Source organism: Pinus tabuliformis, chromosome 4_1 (assembly GCF_031772625.1).
Source record: "Pinus tabuliformis cultivar Carrire ecotype Pingquan chromosome 4_1, CPIR1, whole genome shotgun sequence".
NCBI lineage: Eukaryota > Viridiplantae > Streptophyta > Pinopsida > Pinales > Pinaceae > Pinus > Pinus tabuliformis.
In genome coordinates, this window is record NC_142303.1 from 309990693 (window position 1) to 309999423 (window position 8731).

An 8731-nucleotide genomic window follows, 5' to 3' on the forward strand; every position below is an offset into this window, starting at 1 on the left:
ATAAAAAGGTTAACTTAAGAAAAAAAGGAATTATAAATAAATGTTATAAATAATAATGAGGAAGTTATCATGGAGGAACTTATTAAAATTGGAATAATCTCAAATCCCTAAGAAATTGGTGGGTGGGCATCTAATTTTTTAAATTTATTAAAAGTAATAGATCATTTTGCTAAATAAAATTTGGTTATATATAAACGAATCTTATAAATAAGAATGAGGAACTTATCATGGGGGAACTTAATAGAATTTGAATAATGTAAAATCCCTAGAAAATTGGTGGGTGGAGAGCCACGTGGCACAAGTCTAATTTTTAAAATTTATTAAAAGTCAATGCAACCTAACAACTAAGCATATTATGGGCATATTCCCTAGAGAATCAATCTAGGCCCTCAACTAAAAAAGAGCCAACAATAAAAATTTAAAGCTTTAATAAAAATAAAATTAAAATTCACCCTTTCCTTTTACACCCTATTCTTTTTAGTGACACCCCTGTAAAAATAGATTTCATTACACTACTATGGACGCAATACCATGAGAAAATACCATAGATTAGCTAAGTGCAAATGACTTTAACTTTTATTTGGTTTCACACCTCACAATTTGAAAATTATGAAAAAAAGTAAAATTCTTTATTATTATATTGAAAAATGAAAACTTTATATTAAAAAGTTTAGTATATAATGTGTAATTGCATGTGAACTATCCAATTTCGAACTCAGAACCATTATTTATAATTATTCATAAATATATTAGTTATTTTTCAATTAAAAATGTAGTACGCTCATAAATATATTATGAATATAATATAACAATATTAATATATGACAAAATCTATATAATATATTGATATAGATAAATATAGATAAATTTTACATTTATATGTAGAATTGATATTTTGAAGTTTTATTTTTATTTATTTTTTGTAAGTTTGATATTGATGAGGCTATATGTCCAAAAATAACACTTAAATATGACATAGACTTGAACAAATAACTTAACATATAAAAATTCTTTAACAAAATACGAAATTACCATCTATCCAAAAACCCATTAAAAATACTTTAAAGTCTTATTAATTACGCCGTAAGGCGTTTCCCTCTGGGAAGAACTCCCTATTTATCTCATGCTGGAGAGATTACCGGCTCGAAACCCTTCGCAGAAAGTAGTGATGGCTTCGCTGGAGTTTCGATTTCCTGATTCACACAGTTGCCCTACAGATGTAGCCTTTATCATGCCCTGAGGTGTTTAATTTAGATTTTATCTCAATTTCCCATGTCTAATCTGAGTTAAATTTACTGTGATGTGTAGGGTTCCTCCCACGTTGCCCGAATCCATCACGCAGACGACTTCCCTGCTGAATCTGAAGACCCCACAGGAAAATTTATGTTCTAATGTGGAGCGTAAACCCTGGTAAGTGACGACTGACAATTGCAATAATGCGTGAACCCTGGTAAGTGACCACTGACGATTGGAAGAATTCGATTTGTTCTCCGGTTAGGGTTTTACAATAGTTTCCTTATTTCTGCTCTTGGTTGCTCTGCAGGGTGTTATTTCTGCTCTTGGTTGATCTGCAGGGTGTCAGGCCCTCTACCGCGAAGGCTTATTTTAGCCACAAGAACGGGGTTGCCTCCAACTCAATCCTCATTGCCCAAAATGCCCTGTGTTTCAACTACTGTACTAGGCCCAAATGGGAAAACAATTAGTGGATTCTTGTACAATTATAGCAGAGATGAGGTTAGTATAGTTTGTGTGTGCCATGGCACATTCTTGTCACCTGCAAAGTTTGTGCAGCGTTCAGGTCGTACAAACCTTTCACATCCTGAAAGGCACATTGTTGTCAATCCATCCCCATCTTCAAATGAAGCTGCATCAACCCTACAATGAAAAGTTATCCAAATAACATCTTGGATGTATACCTAAAAAAACGTTTCCCTGAAGGATTATCTCTATGTCACTTGCCCCAGAAAAGGTTTTTGAAATTGAGTGACTAGACATCCAATTTGGAAGCACTCTTCTTCTGCTCACAGAGCAGAATTTTGCTTCTAGGCCTGGCAATCCCAAGATTAGGATTCCAATCTCTCTATGCTTTGACCCCTCCTGTGTGACATGATTTCCATTTCCATTCTCTCCGTGCTCTACCCTATCTGTATAGCATGCAGTTCAATTCAATTACCTTTATGGACGAGTTTCATTTCCAATTTCTTTGTGGTTTGCTCCACTGGTATGGTATGAGTTTCAATTCCAATTTTCTATGGTTCGCTTCACCTGTATGGCATGCGTTTCAATTTGAGTCTCTTTGTGGTTCGTCTCAATGTATGACACAACTTTCAATTCAAATCTCTTTCTAGGTTGCTGCAGTTGGTCTGCTCCACCTCTACAGCTTGATTTTTAATTCCAATCACTCTACGGTTTGGTCCATCTGCATAGCACAAGTTTCAATTCAAGTCTCTTTTTAGGCTTCCCCTCCTGTATGGGATACGTTCAAATTCCAATTTCTCTTTTGTTTGCCCCATTCTTATAGCATAATTTTCAATTTGAGTTTCTCTGTGGTCAGCTTCACCTTTATGGCATGAGTTTCAATTCCAATCCCACTGTAGTTTTCTGTTTTCTCCACCTCTATGGCATTAGTTTTAATTTGGGTCTCTTTATGATCTGCCCGACCCGTATGGTATGAGTTTGCATTCCAATCCCACTATGGGTTGTCCTACTTGTATGGCACATGTTTATCAAAATTATCTCTTTACTGCGTACCCATTCTACTCTTATTTTAGTAGATGGGCTCCCTGAAATCTATGCAACCTCTTGCAAACACTCAGTTTTATGATAGAAGTATTCATATATATGATAACAAAAGTAGAAGTCGATCAAATTTAAGTAGATCCAATCTTGGTTCAAGAAGTCGAAACACTGCAAATCATCCTGGGATTCAGTGGTCTGTGGGCTGTTGTTTTAAGGTTGGTTTGATCTCTATGCATTTTCTCAAGTAATTTCATTCAAATTTTCTACATGTACTAAGGATTTACATTCTGTAGATCCTGATTTTGTTGTCTTGATGGCATGGTGCGTGTCATGTATCTGAGTCCTCTTTCAACAGTTCCACTAGTAACTCTTGTTGCTCTTGGGCTCTATGAACTTGGGTTCCCGGGGGTAAGTGGACACTGAGCACCATTTCTATTATGTTCACTTGGCTTAAACAAATTCCATTTCAGAAGCTGATCTCTATTGCACTCACTTGGTATTAAAAAAAAATTCTATTTGCTTGAATAGAATTCATATGCTTCAAGTTTCAATGAATGCCATAATTGCATTTGAGTTATATGGGTATAGAATTCCTAAGCTTGAGTGCCCTAGTCCAGCATTTTTGTTAGTTAATATGGAAAGCTGCAGGGTACTCAAAATTACAGTGTGATTACAACTGGTTTGGAACTGAAGGACCTGCTCAAGTATGCTAGCTAACTTGACTATCACCCATATTGCTTGGATAATTACGGGCTTGATGACGATTTCTATTAAACAAGGTCCATTTGTTGGACTTTCATTTATCTTGAAGCAACAGATATTTTGATTTGATATCTGCAGAGTCTTCTTTTGAATGGAGGCACTGTGTGCTTTTATGCATCGCAGGTGATTTATAGACAGATAGTTTGGTTGGAACTTAACACCTGCTTTTACACAGATACTCGGGATGAAATATATTGCATAAACTAGATGAAACAGAAAATGTTTTTGGGAAATGTATTGTGAATAAAAAATGTTTCAGAAATGTTTGACTTAGAATAGTCCTGATTTACTCCTAATTATATCGTCTAATATATATTTAAGGTTTAAACTTTTAACACAATAGCATATTATGTACGATCTTTATTAATATTAATCACATTAGTAATAAGCAGTGTTCGGAGTTGGACTGTTTCACAAATGGATCATGGTAAGTTCTGAAAAGAATTATTTCCATAATGTATAATGGATGTATGCATAAAACCTTAAGGTTAACTCATATTGGCAGACACTTAGTTTGTACAATGCAATTTCAACATATTAGGTTAAAACAACAATTCATTGGGTACCTATATTGGCAGACAGTTTGTACGATATAGCTTTAAAATTGTAGGGTAGAACAACAATTCTTTGGGTTTTGCCTCATGTCTAAAATTTTTTGTATTCTTGATGAGCAGCTCATCGGGGTCTCAGTTTCCTTCAATTTTGCAATCTAAATAGTTTCAGGACGAAGTTCATCTTGGGCTTCTCTCTGTTTTTAGGATTATCAGTACCACAGTACTTCAATGAATTTACAGTTTCTTCGGGTCATGGTCCAGTCCACACTCATGGACGATGGGTAGGGTTCTTACAAATTCTTTTAGGGACTAAATTGAAATTTTTTGGCTAGCAGTTCGTTGTGGCAACATTCCCTTCATTCTTCAAATTTCAATGTTTTTAACTTTAAACATTTTTGAATGGCTTTTTTAACAGTTCAATGACATTATCAATGTGATTTTCTCGTCACCACCTTTAGTTGCTACCAGCATAGCATTGTTTTTGGATAACACTCTACATATGGGGGAGAGTTCAACAAGGAAAGACAGAGGCCATCATTGGTGGCATAATTTCCGTTCATTCAAAACCGATCCTAGAAGTGAAGAGTTTTATGCTCTCCCTTTCAACCTGACCAAGTTTTTCCCATTTGTCTGAGGATCAAACTCTATTTTAGAGGTGGCGTCTCTGTTTTATCAATAGCCTTGGTGCATTTAGAGAATAAGTAGAGTGTCTTCAATTCAGAAAGAGACTACTTCACAGTGTGAAATCTAAGATGTCTATATTTTATATCTATCACTTTGATAGGGAACTGCTTTCACGAATTATCTTAAATGGATGCCTCTGTGCCCTGGTCAATCATTTTTAGAGCACTTCAAGATCACCGCTCTTGGCAAGCAGCAAAAGGAGAATAATGAAAAGGAAAAGTACATTTCAGACTCTCAGAGTGGTCAATATGCTATCTTGACTCCAATTCAAAAGAGGCATGTTGTGCATATAGTGGTTTATTTTTGTAAGTACTTTTGAAGATGCAACAGAATGTTTTTGTTGTTGGTGCTTCAAATTGAGCAAATGAGCATTTATCTGGAACTCGAGAGTCATATAGAGTCATTTTATAGTAATGATATCTTAAGCCCCCTTGCAAAGGCATTAGTAGGAACTAGCAGTACAATTGCTTTCTGATATTCTCCATGCATAATGCGAGAATTATTAGTTATTCATAGCACATGTTTAAAATATAATTTTTTTGGTAAACGTTGTTTGCCTTTGAAATAAAGGCTTCAACTCCTGTTGACAGGGCACTTTAGGCTTACCATTAACTTTAGCTTCATGATTTTCTTCCAAAATGAGTGCATGGAAATTATTGCAGCAAAAATGAAATGACATTGGAAAAGTAACGAAAAATATAGTACGACTTTTCAAATGGCATTCCATGCAATGTATCACAGATTTCTTTTGGGCATTGTCATCTATTCTTTTGTACTTTTTATTATGTTCTACATATGGGGAATTTTTTTCTTATGCATTTTATGCATCATGATCAGATATGCTTACTATTGTTAGCTTCATCCTAGGTATATACTTTTCAGTTTTTCATGACAGAATCATTTGTAGTTCTCCTGGGGGTAGGTAGCATTCACACATGTTGCCACCAATATAACAGGGGCTGCTAGAGCTGCAAGATCATCCCCATGTTGTAAAATTTATCTAATAACATAACAACAAAGGGAAATTCTGAACATCCATTGCATCTACCTTGTTTTTTAAGAAAGTTCTGAGCATTCTTTGATGGAGGACAGTCTTTTGCAATGATGGCTGCAGCATTTGTGTCTCTTGTTGAGGTCTGCCTACTTGCCATATATCAGATATACTTTCTTCTCTTTTATTTTCTTTATCCCGTTGACATTTCTGATAGTTATCTATGGGTTTCTATTTAAAAACAAAATTGGGTATTGACTACTATTTTTTTTCTTTCATAAATTTGCAGTCTACTGGTGCATTCTATGTTGTTTCAAGGTTTGCAAGTGCCACACCTCCCCCTCAATCTATCATCAGCCATGGTATAGGCTGGCAGGTAAGGAAATGGATTCGTTGCTTTCACCCTTATGGCTTCAGGTAATTGGAAGATTGTATCATTGTCGTTGATGGAATGTAATGGTCCTCTCTACGGGGAATTGGAATTTTATTGGATGCGATTTTTGGAACTGGAAATGGGTCCACAGTATCAGTGTAATAACCAGGCAACTTGACCCATTTCTGGCAATACTAGCTCTGAAATTTGTCTAATCTTGGGAATTTGCAGTGAGAATGCTGGTCTTTTGGGGTTGACATGAGTTTGGAGTCGCAAGGTGCTCCAGATATCAACAAGATTTATGATATTCTTCTCTGTTCTTGGTGATAATCAACTCAAGTTGGGATATTGTTCTCATTTTGGGGTTTATTCCCTAGTCTAGGATTTTGCATTGCTAATTTCATGTTAATGTGTTCCAGGCAAATTTGGAGCAATCTTTGCTTCTATTCCAGCACCCATTGTCGCTGCCGTGTACTGTCTCCTCTTTGGTTATGTTGGTATGTATACGGTGTACACAAATCCTATGTGCTGAGCTGCAAAGTCAGTCAACTAGTAGTATCTTAGCTGTTGCCATAATGTATAATGGATGTATGCATAAAACCTTAAGGTTAACTCATATTGGCAGACACTTAGTTTGTACAATGCAATTTCAACATATTAGGGTAAAACAACAATTCATTGGGTACCTATATTGGCAGACAGTTTGTACGATGCAGCTTTAAAATTGTAGGGTAGAACAACAATTCTTTGGGTTTTGCCTCATGTCTGAAATTTTTTGTATTCTTGATGAGCAGCTCGTGGGGGTCTCAGTTTCCTTCAATTTTGCAATCTAAATAGTTTCAGGACGAAGTTCATCTTGGGCTTCTCTCTATTTTTGGGATTATCAGTACCACAGTACTTCAATGAATTTACAGTTTCTTCTGGTCATGGTCCAGTCCACACTCATGGACGATGGGTAGGGTTCTTACAACTTCTTTCAGGGACTAAATTGAAATTTTTTGGCTAGCAGTTCGTTGTGGCAACATTCCCTTCATTCTTCAAATTTCAATGTTTTTAACTTTAAGTATTTTTGAATGGCTTTTTTAACAGTTCAATGACATTATCAATGTGATTTTCTCGTCACCACCTTTAGTTGTTGGCAGCGTAGCATTGTTTTTGGATAACACTCTACATATGGGGGAGAGTTCAACAAGGAAAGACAAAGGCCATCATTGGTGGGATAAGTTTCGTTCATTCAAAACCGATCCTAGAAGTGAAGAGTTTTATGCTCTCCCTTTCAACCTGACCAAGCTTTTCCCATCTGTATGAGGATCAAACTCTATTTTAGAGGTGGGGTCTCTGTTTTATCAATAGCCTTGGTGCATTTGGAGAATAATTAGAGTGTCTTCAATTCAGAAAGAGACTACTTCACAGTGTGAAATCTAAGATGTCTATATTTTATATCTATCACTTTGATACGGACCTGCTTTCACGAATTATCTTAAATGGATGCCTCTGTGCCCTGGTCAATCATTTTCGGAGCACTTCAAGATCACCGCTCTTGGCAAGCAGCAAAAGGAGAATAATCAAAAGGAAAAGTACATTTCAAACTCTCAGAGTGGTCAATATGCTATCTTGACTCCAACTCAAAAGAGGCATGTTGTGCATAGAGTGGTTTATTTTTGTAAGTACTTTTGAAGATGCAACAAAATGTTTTTGTTGTTGGTGCTTCAAATTGAGCCAATGAGCATTTATCTGGAACTCGAGAGTCATATAGAGTCATTTTATAGTAATGATATCCTAAGCCCCCTTGCAAAGGCATTAGTAGGAACTAGCAGTACAATTGCTTTCTGATATTCTCCATGCATAATGCGAGAATTATTAGTTATTCATAGCACATGTTTAAAATATAATTTTTTTGGTAAACGTTGTTTGCCTTTGAAATAAAGGCTTCAGCTCCTGTTGACAGGGCACTTTAGGCTTACCATTAACTTTAGCTTCATGATTTTCTTCCAAAATGAGTGCATGGAAATTATTGCAGCAAAAATAAAATGACATTGGAAAAGTAACGAAAAATATAGTACGGCTTTTCAAATGGCATTCCATGCAATGTATCACAGATTTATTTTGGGCATTGTCATCTATTCTTTTGTACTTTTTATTATGTTCTACATATGGGGGATTTTTTTCTTATGCATTTTATGCATCATGATCAGATATGCTTACTATTGTTAGCTTCATCCTAGGTATATACTTTTCAGTTTTTCATGACAGAATCATTTGTAGTTCTCCTAGGGGTAGGTAGCATTCACACATGTTGCCACCAATATAACAGGGGCCGCTAGAGTTGCAAGATCATCCCCATGTTGTAAACTTTATCTGATAACATAACAACAAAGGGAAATTCTGAACATCCATTGCATCTACCTTGTTTTTTAAGAAAGTTCTGAGCATTCTTTGATGGAGGACAGTCTTTTGCAATGATGGCTGTAGCATTTGTGTCTGTTGTTGAGGTCTGCCTGCTTGCCATATAACAAATATACTTTCTTCTCTTTTATTTTCTTTATCCTGTTGACATTTCTGATAGCTATCTATGGGTTTCTATTTAAAAACAAAATTGGGTACTGACTACTATTTTTTTTTTCTTTC

General features: G+C 35.7%; 1 pseudogene; it reads left to right on the top strand.

The window, feature by feature from the left end:
* The first annotated feature begins 3057 nt into the window (after nucleotides 1–3057).
* On the top strand, nucleotides 3058–7435 carry LOC149175522 (nucleobase-ascorbate transporter 6-like; annotated as a pseudogene).
* The last annotated feature ends 1296 nt before the right edge of the window (nucleotides 7436–8731 follow it).